Genomic DNA, 12,195 nt, shown 5'->3' with positions numbered 1-12,195 from the left:
TGAGAAGGGGAAGCCTTCTTACACTTTCGAGATAAACGGTCAAGGCGAGGTTCAAGAACCTCACCTTTCATCACAACACCACCATTCCCCCCAACACCATTCACCACACTACCAACCACCACCCTAACCCTACACCTATGGCATGCCCACCTCCTCCGTCGATTATAACATCGACCCCCATGCCCCTTATGACTTTTCGGCTTTTCGGAGCCAACTTGACCGTATAGAGAGGGGGCAAGGGAGAGTGGAGGGCATGGTGCAAAACCTAGACTCTAGGTTAGGCACTTTGGATAGGCGGGTAGGTCATGTAGAGAGGAACCTCGGGAGGGGTCTATACCCTATGTACGATGACTATGCACGCCGAGGGGCTATCCCCCCCGAGGCATTAGTTCCCGATTGGTTCCAATACCCCCAAGGAGGGTATTCCACCCCCAGAGCTTTTGGTACTTATGTGGACCACTCTTTAGTCCATGGATATGGGGGTGATGCTCCTTTTGGGGGTATGGGGGGAAATGTAGACCCTAACTACTTTGCAGGTGGTTCGGGCTACGGTGGTGCTGGAACGAGCCAGGGTGGTGCCGGCTCGAGTTATGGAGGAGGCTACGAGAGGATGGATGATGACGAGGAGTAGCTTCTCCTAGCTACCCTCCCAAGTCAATGAGGGCATTGCTTGATTTGGCTTGGGGGGAGATTTCTTGTACATATGGTAAATCTTTCTCTTTTTTCTCTATTTATTGCTTTTCTAGTATAGTTTTATTGCTTTCCTTTATGTAAAAAAATACAAAAAAAATTAAAAAATATAAAAATTCAAAAATACGTTCCAATGAATTGTAAATCATGCTTCCCTGTATCCCATACTTGGAAAATATTATTTTGATTCTTGGTACATGATGATGAGCTTTGTGAATTTGTTGATCATGATTTGAAGTTTAATTGTTTGGATGCCTAAACATGCGTCAATTTTACCAACTATTTGTGAATATAGTGCTTGACTAGTTGATTTGGTTAGGAATTGTGTGATAGTTCCTGGTATATCAAAAAATTTGAGTATTGATTTGCAACTATTAGTAATGTATATATGGCTCAATATTATGCACATTGAGGAGGACGAAGACATTTGTTCTCTTAAGTAGCCGTCAGACGATATTAGATACATTTGTTCCCTTCTTGTTACCCATGTTGTTGCTTGTGCCCTTTTTATTGTTTATTTAGCCACATTACAAGCCTATATGAGCCCCATTGGTTACTAGTCCCAAGCTTGGCTTGGGGGAGCTATTAGTTGGTGAGGTGAGGAAGTTGTGGTGTGCATATCATTTGCACAATGTGGGAATAAAAGAAGAGTGATTGTTCTTTGATATTTTGATTGGAAAATATTGATGTTTTGTGTTTCAAAGTTGAAAATTTCCAATATGAGGTAAAAAGAAAAAAAGAGCAAAGAAAAAATGTTGTTTCAAATGTTCAAATGTTCTATTTGAAGGTTGCTCAAGAAAAAAAAAGAAAGAAAAAAAAAGAATAAGTAGTTCAAAGTTTGTTTTAATTCACTCTATTTCATATTATCATACTTTGTGAGTGAATATGTAAGTGTTGGGATTGTGTTGTGTATATGATTGTTTGGTGAATTTTTGTGGAGTTGAGTTGTGATTGGAGAGGTTTGGTCATCACTTGTTTTTGACCTTGGATTTTAGTAGGATATGGCTCCCTTAAACATGGCTTTACTCTCACATTTTCCTAAATTTATCCTACCCTTTACCCTACCCTTACATTACAAGCTTTAAAGACCTTCCGACCTTTGTGCATAAGAGTTGTATGAATGTGAAAGTGTTGTTTATCAATGCAAGTTATGATTTGACATATTTCGAGTCGACTAGTAGGTTGAGCATACATTGTTTAAACACACGAGAGTGTGAGTTGGGAGGGCACTGTTCACATATAAAGGGGTTGGTTGGAGAGCGATCGAGTACATCTTTTACTCGCCACATAAATGAGAGTTGAGTGTGTGAGCACTAGTCTTGAATTCTATATGCTCATGTGGTTTGCTCTACTTGAAAATTGTTGGGGAGGAAGGATGATTAGATGAATGAGATTGATTGATATTGAAGCATGTTCATTAGATTTGCCTTGAATTGTTTGTGTTGATTTTGTTTACTTGGGATGAAGCATGTTTTATATGTTCATTGATGGGCTCTTTGCTTAGGGAAAAGCAAGGGTTTGGCTTGGGGGAGTTTGATATGTCCAATTTATATAGTGTTTTACCCCCGTCCCATGGTCATAATTAGTGGTGTTTTTGGCTCTTTAGAGCCACTTTTATTACTAATTTATGTTTTCTAGTGTTTTTGTAGTTTTGCTTGAGTTTTGTAGGAAATTGCACATTTGGAGCGTTTTCCGGGTTTTTCACGAAGCAACTACGAGCATTGGGAGGATACGACCGTCTTTGAAGCCCAGGACCGGTTAGAGCCGGTGATTAAGGGCTCGGTATGTGATGTCGGGGCATATGAATCGAGTATTCAAGATCCGAAGAGGAAATCCGGATTGGGCCGAAGAATCGAGCCCAATCGAAGTCCAAGCCCTCGAAGAAGAAGTCGGGCCCGATTGGGCAAGCTTGCGCCCGATCGGGCGGGCGCGCACAAAGAAGCAGCACCAAGAAGGTGCGCCCGGTCGGGTGAGCGTAAGCTCGATCGGGCGTGGCGCGTCAGGAAGGGCAAAAGAAAAAAAGGCGGGCCCGATTGGGCGCATGTTTTTTTTAGAGGGCCTGATTGTCGAGATTGTTAGTTTTCGATTAGGATTTGTTTTAGGGATGTTTAAGTACGATTTTTGGACGTAATTTTGATCACCTTCTTTTTTAAGATTTTCTCTCTCTACTTAGAATATTTTCTCTCTCTAAAATTCTCTCAACTTTGTTCTTAACTCCATTCCTTAATCCAGATTTCTTTTGGTAACAATTTCTTCTATTTTAATTTTAGTTATTTTCTTTAATCCTTTCATCATGTCTTGCTTTATTGTTTTGATTAGTTTAGATTTAATTATGTTTGAGTAGTTTCATTTCTAGGGTTTATGGGGATCTAATAAATAATATGAAGGGGTAATTTGTGATTGTTGATTATCAATGCTTGATTGATATCCTATTGATTGATTTAATGCTATGCAATTAGGTTTGACCAGATTTAATTGTACGAGTTTAGCAATATTAATTCGAGATTCGACAGATGAGAATTGATGTTTAGGCTTAGTTTCAATAGGCAGACTAATTTATAAATGGTTAAGTCGAGATTCGAGAGATGAGATTTAATACCGGTAAATTAACTCTGTGATTATAATACGTAGCGAAAGCCCTTTATAATCTGATTAATTGATGCTTGATGATTGCTTATTATGATTTGCCCTGGAATACTGTTTATTAGTGAACCTATGCCCTAGGTTTTCCCTTCATTGATTTATACCCTTTTTATTCCCTTCCTACTCTTACTTTTTAGTATTTAATTACCCTTTTTTACAACAATTTGTTACTTGATAATTTAGATTGCATTTAATTAATTAGGAGTAAATTGACTTGTTTCCCCGTGGTTCGACCGTTCTTCCCTATCTACATAGTTAGTGGATTTAGGTTTTATTTTTGATTAGGTGAATACGACTTGAGCCTATCATTCGTGATGAAGCGAGCTATGCATAAAGCCTTGAAGAAAGACTTACTTGAACATATGTGGCTTAAATTCGGTGTTAATAGTAAGCAAAATAATTTGCGTTAATAGTTGTATAATCGTAAAATTAAATTATTGTATTTGTACTCAATCACGGTTCGTTGATAGAATATGTATTATTTTTTTTTTTTATTATTATCGAATTTAGTAAAGTTGCAATTATTGTGTATTTCTTAATTATTGTGTATTTCTTAATTAACGACTAATTACTTACTAATTAAATAATACAATGCATTAATTTTAAACATAAGTCATTTTATTTAATTAATGTATGCTAATAATAATTATTAATTTTGATTTATTATTACCAAGTGCATTAGTTATATATGATACGATTTAAGAGAGAGATTGTGTGGTGGGATTGGGTAAAAGTAGGAGAGAGAAAATGTATAATAAAAAAGTTGTTGTTAACTATTGGGAGACATTGGTTATTAAATGAATATAAGAGTAGTTATATGTGAGGTGGAAGATGGAGAAATTAATAAATTAACCTATAACCACAACGGTTGTGGTCAATCGTTGTGTTTACTCTAATACTATCGAGCAAGTTGCGGATATTTTAACAAAGCCCCTGTTTCTTTGACACATTCCATAGGTTGAGAAAAATGCTAAGAATACAAATTAAAGTTTGAGGGGTCCTGTGGAAAACCACAAACTTTATTTTAGAAAAAACTATTTTTGTATTGCTAGTATTAGAATAAGATATGAGAGGATAATGATGATTGTTGATTCTCATCCTCTACATAATTACCAAATGAGTTGATATAAATTCAACGTTTTATTTCTATGAAATGTAAGCAGAGAAGGAAGAGAAAGAGAATAAGAGTGAAAGGTTAGGGAGAAATATAAGGAGAAACTAAGGTTTGTATTTGAAATATATTTATTCAAAAGAAGACTGTATTTTTGTTATCCTGGGTTGTAACCTATATTCATTTCTCCTTCCTATAATTCTTAAGTATTATTATTTGAGTTAGCAATTCGTAAATTGGTATCAGGTTGAACATAATAGGGTTGGTTTTGTTTACATTTTAAAAAAATCAACAATTATGCAATTCGATTCTTGCTGGATTAGGAATTGTGAGTAGCTTAGCAGCTTCACAATTCAGATTATAAATAGACATTGCTAATGCTTAGTAGTTAGTTGAGAGCTTGGATTCTCTAAATAATGTAATAGAAAGCCTACAAAACTTGATAAAGGATCACCAGGGCCTGTTCTGACTTACTGAACTGAATTGAATTGAACTGAACTACTTGAAGCTGAGCTGCGCTGTCCTAAACTGAACCGATGGGAGTTAAACTGAACTGAAATTAAGCTGAAGAGAATGTACATGCTCCATCGCAGCCAGCCAGCCCGCCCAACACGAGCACGACCGACAAGCCCATTGCCAAGTGTCAAGACACTGGCGTAAGGCGATCAGGCACTTGATAGTTAATATCCAACCATAAAAAAGAACCATCACAAGTTGATCATATATACTGTATTACATACCATTAGATAAAAATACACAACTTTGCAGGCCTGCCAAAACACAGGGCCAGATTCACAACTACGTAATTACACAAATTAAAAGAAACCTATACAATTACCAACTTGTATTATTACAAACAAAGAAAACCATAATTAATTTAATTAGAAATTAAGATCAAATTAACCACCGTTTCCTGGATGCTTTGGCTCATGATTTGGATTAGCTCCAGTTCCTGGATAATCATTTATTTCAATTTCCATCCTTCCTTCTATTCTTTCACTCCCCTTCACCTAATTATAATCAATACCCAAATCAATTTTTGCCTGATTTTCATTAATTTCATACACTAATCTTCAATTAACAAAATCATTATTTAATCTATGAAAAATTAAAGAGTTGATCTTATTACCTGAGATGCCACAATTACACGAGGTGATGATGATAAATCTAGCTCATTTTGATTGATGACCAAGATTCCTAATAAGAAATTTGATCAATTGATCCAAATTATTATAAACTAAAGTTTTAAAAAAATATAAAAAGTTTGTAAATGTAGTTTTAAATATCAACCAAATTGAAATTGACATGAAAATAACAAGTTAAGAAACTTACTTGATGCAAGCGTGGACAAAATTAAGGAAAAGAAAAGTATAATAACAAGATTAATTATTTTTGTGTTGCCCATTTTTTCTGATATTTGGTAAGATAAAATATAGAGAAATGATGAAGGTTTTAAACACAACTCTTGTCTACCACCTACCTAACTTTCAATGGCGCAGTATATATAGTGGTTAACCGCCACATAAATTATCATCGATATTTATACTGTGTATTATTATTAAAATAAATAAATTGTGTGATTCCATCTAAATTAAATTTTTATAATATGTTTAGATTAATGGCATGACTTCATATATCATTTGCATCTTTTTTTATTTTATTAATATTAGGTGATTAGTAAACGTTATTAATCATTTCCATCTTTTTTTTTTTATTTTTTATTCTTTTCTAATATATAGTAAACGGTACGATTTTCTTTAAGTTTGGACCGTGTATGTATATTACATTCCTTTCGTTTCTAAAAGATACAACTAACTCAACTAAAAATTTAAATTAATGGTTGAGGGAATATGTTTTATATTCTATCAACGCTCTTGTACAGAAAAGTCCGTTGGGATTAAAGTGTGGATGCAATATGGACACTCCTCATACCCTACACATAATATTCCACTTTAAAAGTGGGGGTGGATGAGATTCTAATCCATAACATTTGTTTCACGCTAGCTCCGATACCATGTTAAAAAAACCATCTAAAAAAAAAAAAAAAAAACTAAACTTAAGCTAATGGCTTTCTATGACCCGAATTGATTTCAAGGTTTTTAATTGCAATAAAATAATACAAATACTCCCTCCGTTTTTTTTTTAAATGCATCACTTTGATTTTTGCACTATTCATATACCTTGGTTGACTTGATTTTTCACCTCTTTAAAATAAGTAAATATTATTATATAATATATCATTAGATTCGTCATAATGTCTAGTTTCATAATATAATTTTGTTATAATTTTTACTAATTAATAATTAAAAATATTAATGGTCAAAGTTGCGTTTCGCCAAATATATCGGTCAAACTGATGCAAATAAAAGAAAACAGAGAGAGTATTAAATACTTTCCTATGACCCGAATTGATTTCATGGTTTTTAATCTTAGTTGTAAAATAAGAATTGGTGATCCAACAATCATAATTGTAGGGATGGCAAAAATGACAATACCTATCCGGTTATCTCCTCTGCTTGATTCCGGTGTTCGAGAATAATTAACAATCTACATCTGAGAACCTTTTATATACATGCGGGTGCACATAAAGCTAGGTGCCCGCTTAAAGGTGTTTTTTTGCTCATTTGATAGATATAATTCTGCTCATTTTAAATTTTAAATGAGCAAAAAAAAAATCAAATGAGCATAATACATTTGGGTGCATTGCATCTTACACCCGAGGAATATAAAAATTTCTACCCTACGTACACCTAACAAGTTAATGCAATATAATTCCTGATATCCCTACTCTACCCCAAAAGGAAAAATATAATGTAGGAGATAAATCTTACTTGGATTCACCATTTTATCATATTAACACACGTATCAATGTACAATTATGATTATAAAAGAATAAACAATGAAATAATAAGAGAGAAAAATAATTGGAAATAATAACGATAGTTTTAAAAATTTACTTTAACACAAATTTTTAAATAGGTTAAATGTTTTTTAATCTCTTTCATATTAATCATAAAGCACAATTGATGTTATTTTATTTTGATCACATAAATATTTTGAATGCATGATTGAACTTTTAAAAACAAAATGAACATTTTTTTAGAATAGATATGTTACACCAGTTATGGTAGTTGTAATCTCTAAAGAAGTAAAAAGTTGCAACATTGATAAAATGGAGGAAGTACTCCACACTATATCTCTAGAAATTTGCTAGTAGACTCGTTATATTTCTAAATAAAGTGAATAAATTACGTATGGTTTAGGAAAATATACTACTGTATTTAGAAAGGTAATGGACTTGTGATAAGGACACTAAACACTAAAAAGGTCAACTAGAAGTGTCAATTTTCTATGAGTGAGTTTTCACTTGCCTAACTTAATCCAACCTGTCTTGCACATGGGAGATGCATGCATCATCACTATTATCATGGTATCTTTAGACTTCCGAATTCAGATATCATGACAAAAAACATTTAGTCTACTAAACTAACACCCAATGTCAAAATAAAGTAGTTGACTATGGTTACCTAAGGTCTCAATTCATTAGTTTAGCAATAGTGTGAACATGAAGCTAGATCCTTAAAATAAGGAATAATTGGTTTGGCCTTGTAAATCAACGTGGTATTTCTCCATTAGGCTTTTGTCCATTGTGGATAATTCTCCACTTATATGACATTAATTATAATACGGGTGCAAATTAAAGATATATATAGTTGCTCATTAAAAAGTATTATATAGGGTTTTCAAAAATATATAAATACACTGTTATATAGGGTCATTTTTTGAAGGAGAGATGTTATATAGGACTATTTAGCAATTGATATATGTAAGAAAGCAAACAAAAATTAAAAAAACAAACAAAATTGGCCTCAACACTCTGAGGTATAGCAAAGTTGCACTCTGAACTTTACGTAGTAGCCAAAACACCACCTAGTATGGTGGTTGGAACAATGCGCACCTTTAATGAAAGATTCCGGCAATACAGGTCACCGGAAAATTGCAAAAATTAATTTTTTATTAATTTTTGGCCCCTATTACAATTTTTTTTATATACTCCTACACTTAAAATGTCACGTGCCCTCCCTTCTCCTTCTTCTTTTCTCCTTCTTTCCTCATTCTTCTTCTCTCATTCGCATCTCCTTCTTCTCTCATTAGGACCAGAGTTTCTAAGTTCTTCCCCAAATTGAAAACCCTAAATTCTTTTAAATTGGAATTCTTCCCAATTGAAGTATGAGCTCAACATCAACGACCTCATTTAGGAGGAAATCTTATCCTGGTACGAATGTGAGGGTGTATATTGTGGACATCGACTACCTGCTGTAATTCGTACCGCGTGGAAGTACAATGAAAATCAAGGAAAGCGTTTCTATGGCTTTGCAAAGTGGAAGGTGTTTAGGGTATTTTTACCCTGGACAAGTGGACCAATGAGGAGGTGCCACGTGTCAGAGGCTGGCAGGTCACCCTTGACCAATCCCCAGCTGACACGTGGCCTCTCCAGATACTTTCGTAGAATTGCGGCCTTCAAGGGCCCAATTCCCCAAAATCCGCTATTTGGCGGCGCAGCCCATCAGTCCTAGGTTAGAATGACCTAGGGAGGGGCACTTTTCCCAATGACCCTATAAATAGGGAGATATTCCCCCAATTTGGGGGACATTCAAAAATTTACTATCATTTATTACATCCTACTTTCTCTCTCATCAGAGAACTCCTGAGCTTGGAATCCAAGCAGATCCCCACCTAAATTTCCGCACTTTTTATTCTCCTTCAAGTTACTAACTTGAGCGTTGGAGGCGGAGCACCACCCAACCGGTGTCTTCGTTGATTTTGCAGGTACAGAGCCAGCAGGACCAGTCTTCGAGTTGTAACTCTCCCAAGGGACAAAAACACCCAAAACATTTGGCGCCGTCTGTGGGGAGAATACCTCAAGATGGTTCAAAATTCTGTACCAATTCTTAACTCTACTTCTCTGCGTCCGGTTACTCAGGCGGGTAACCAAGAGGACTTACAACCGGTTATTCCACCGGAAGGCTTTGAAATCCCTCAACCTCCGCCTCAGCCTCAGCCAGAGGTATTCACTGAGGAGGAGGAAGAAGAAGACAATGATGTGGAGACCTACATAACCAAAGATGGCTCCCTCATCTCTAAATCCATTCGTTCCAGAGATCAACTGGAGTGAAATCTAGACCAGGCGGGTCCAAGCAGGCGGCCCACTGGGAGGTCAGACGGGGAAACCCGGAAGACCAGAGGAGAGGCTCCAGTCACCCGGAATGAGCTCATGAAATTCATAAACTCCTTCAAGGGTGAAATTAAGGAGATGATCAACAACAAGGCTGGCTCTAGTAAGAGTCCGCCGGCTAAAAAGACTCCCAATGATGGGAAGAAGAAGCCGGTCAAGGACAGGAAGCCAACTCCTCATCCAAAGGAGAAGGAAGCCGCAAAACTTGACTGGAGCAAGATTCTGATGCCCTAGAGGCAGCCCCGGCAACCCCAGCCGGAGGCCAAAAAGGCGTCTACCTTCGATGCTAGAGAAGTCATTAATCGATGGAGACAGCAACAGTCTGAGTCAGCTTCTACCTCAAGCTTTCCAGACAGCTTCAAGGAAGCTTCTACAAGGAATTCCATGTCCTTGCATGAGAGTCGGACAGGCGGTAAATCCGTCAACACCGAACCTCAACTCATGATAGGGTCTATGCCATACGCACCCCAGGCGCAGTATGGGCAATATGGCCTCCAGTTTATGCAGCCACCCCCATTCGGAGGTCAAGCGGCATATACCAATGTCCAGCCACTGGACTGGCAGCTGCGGCTGATGAGGCTAGGCGAACAGCCGTCTGCCTTTGCAGCCAATATAACCGAGGCGGCCCAGCCGGCCAAGGTTAAGAATGTTTTGGTTGGTGCTTATGATGGCACCACCAACCCAGAAGACCACCTGATGGCATATACCAACCTAATGTGTTTACAAGGTTGGGACGACGCCACCTAGTGTCACTGTTTCCCGGCTACATTGAAGGGCATTGCCCAACAATGGTTTGGCAACTTGCCAGCCGGGTCTATTGATTGCTTCAAGAAGCTAGCCTTCTTGTTTGCCACCAACTTCTCAATGAACATCCCTGCTAAGAAAACAAGTTTAGACTTGAGTACCATTAAGCAAGGAGAGAGAGAAGGGCTACGCTCATATGTCAGACGGTTCAACCTGGTCAGGATTCAGATCCAGGGGCTGTCTGACGAGGTAGCATTTACAGACTACTTCAAGGGTCTGAGAGACGGGTCGACCTTTAAGTTCGACCTTGTCAGAAAAGGGGCATTTACGCTACAGGCGGCCCTGAGGGAGGCGGAAAGCTATATTCAAGCAACTGACCTCTGCACGCCTGGTAGCCAGTCGGACTCCAAAAAGTCTGACAAGCAAAAAGAGAGCCGGTCTGCTCAGCCGGCAAAGAAAAAAGAAGAGAGCAAGAAAAGAAAAGAAGTCTGGGCGGTCAGTGATTCTGAGCAGCCGTCCCAGAAAAAGAAAAAAGAGTTTAAACCGTACGTTCCCCGGTACGAGTTTAACAAAGACTGTAACTCCATCCTCATGGAGGTAAAGGACCGGCTGTCCATTGAGAAGCCGAATCCAATGAAGAGTTCCGTCTAGTCACGGAACAAAAATAAATTTTGCCAGTTCCATGAGGAGGTTGGCCATGACACCAACGACTGCTTCAGTCTACAGCGGACGTTGGACCGTCTGGCTGACAAAGGGCTTTTAAAGTCCTACATTTCTAAGTCCCCAGCCGGGGCAAAAAAGAAAAACAAGGGTCTGCCCTCCAAGGCTACCCCCCAGCCTACTAGTAGTTCGGATACCGACAGGGATCCGGTCTACACCATAGCAGGCGGATTCTCTTGTGGTGGCCCTACCATCCGGGGCACCAAAAGCCATCTTCGAAAGATAGATAAGGATGATGATGAGCAAGCGTCTGCCAGCTCCACTTTTCCGGATGTCCTCATTACTGAGAAGGACAAGGGTAGCGTCCGCCGCCCGCATGACGACCCGGTTGTCATTGAATGTAAGGTCGCCAACCAGTTAGTTGGGCGCATCCTTATTCACACCGGCAGCTCGTCAGACATCATCAGCCTCTGGTACTTGCAGAAGCTGAAATACAACTCCAGCAGCATGCATCCGGTCACCCACCCCTTGGTTGGTTTTGGGGGTGGGATGGTCTATCCAGCCGGAAGAATTGACTTACCCATCCGGCTGGGAGAGAAGGGCCAGGGACGACATATTGTCGTCAGATTCTTGGTCGTTGAGGAGTTGACCGCCTATAACATTATTCTTGGGAGGCCAACCCTCAACGAAGCCAAGGCGGTAATCATCTCGTCTCTTATGCTCATCAAGTATGAGAGGGATGATGGTTCTGTTGGTTCCCTGAACGGGGATCAGACGACGGCCCGGGAGTGCTATCTCTCAGCCGTCAAAGATACTGTGGCCTCAGACGGCCAAGGGAAGGAACCAATAGACCTTGACAATGTCAAGGATGCCAATTCACCCCCACCAGCAGCCGGAAAAAAGAGAAAAGCTGCAGAGCTGGTGGAGGTGAAGAAAGAAAAGAAATAGCAATCACTGACCGGTGAACGGTTAGAAGAGCTCCGTCCCCAACCGGCTGGTGAAAGTATTGATCTTGTTCTGGACGACAGCCGTCTAGAGCGAACTGTTAAGGTTGGGACGGTTGCTAATGCTGTTCTGGGTGCAGACTTACACCTTTTGTTGAAAGAATTCA

The 12,195-nt window shown here is 38.5% G+C and overlaps 1 long non-coding RNA gene across 1 annotated transcript; it reads right to left on the bottom strand.

Annotated features, from left to right (window-relative positions):
- Positions 1-5,147: 5,147 nt before the first annotated feature.
- Positions 5,148-5,935, bottom strand: LOC145568868 (uncharacterized). Its single transcript, XR_014095995.1, has 3 exons — positions 5,777-5,935; positions 5,574-5,641; positions 5,148-5,454 (listed from the first exon to the last, which is right to left on the bottom strand). It is a non-coding gene; the product is annotated as an uncharacterized LOC145568868 (long non-coding RNA).
- Positions 5,936-12,195: the final 6,260 nt, after the last annotated feature.

This window comes from Chenopodium album, chromosome 11 (genome assembly GCF_948465745.1).
Source record: "Chenopodium album chromosome 11, dcCheAlbu1.1, whole genome shotgun sequence".
NCBI classification, from domain to species: Eukaryota; Viridiplantae; Streptophyta; class Magnoliopsida; order Caryophyllales; family Amaranthaceae; genus Chenopodium; species Chenopodium album.
This window is presented reverse-complemented; position numbering and strand designations above follow the sequence as displayed.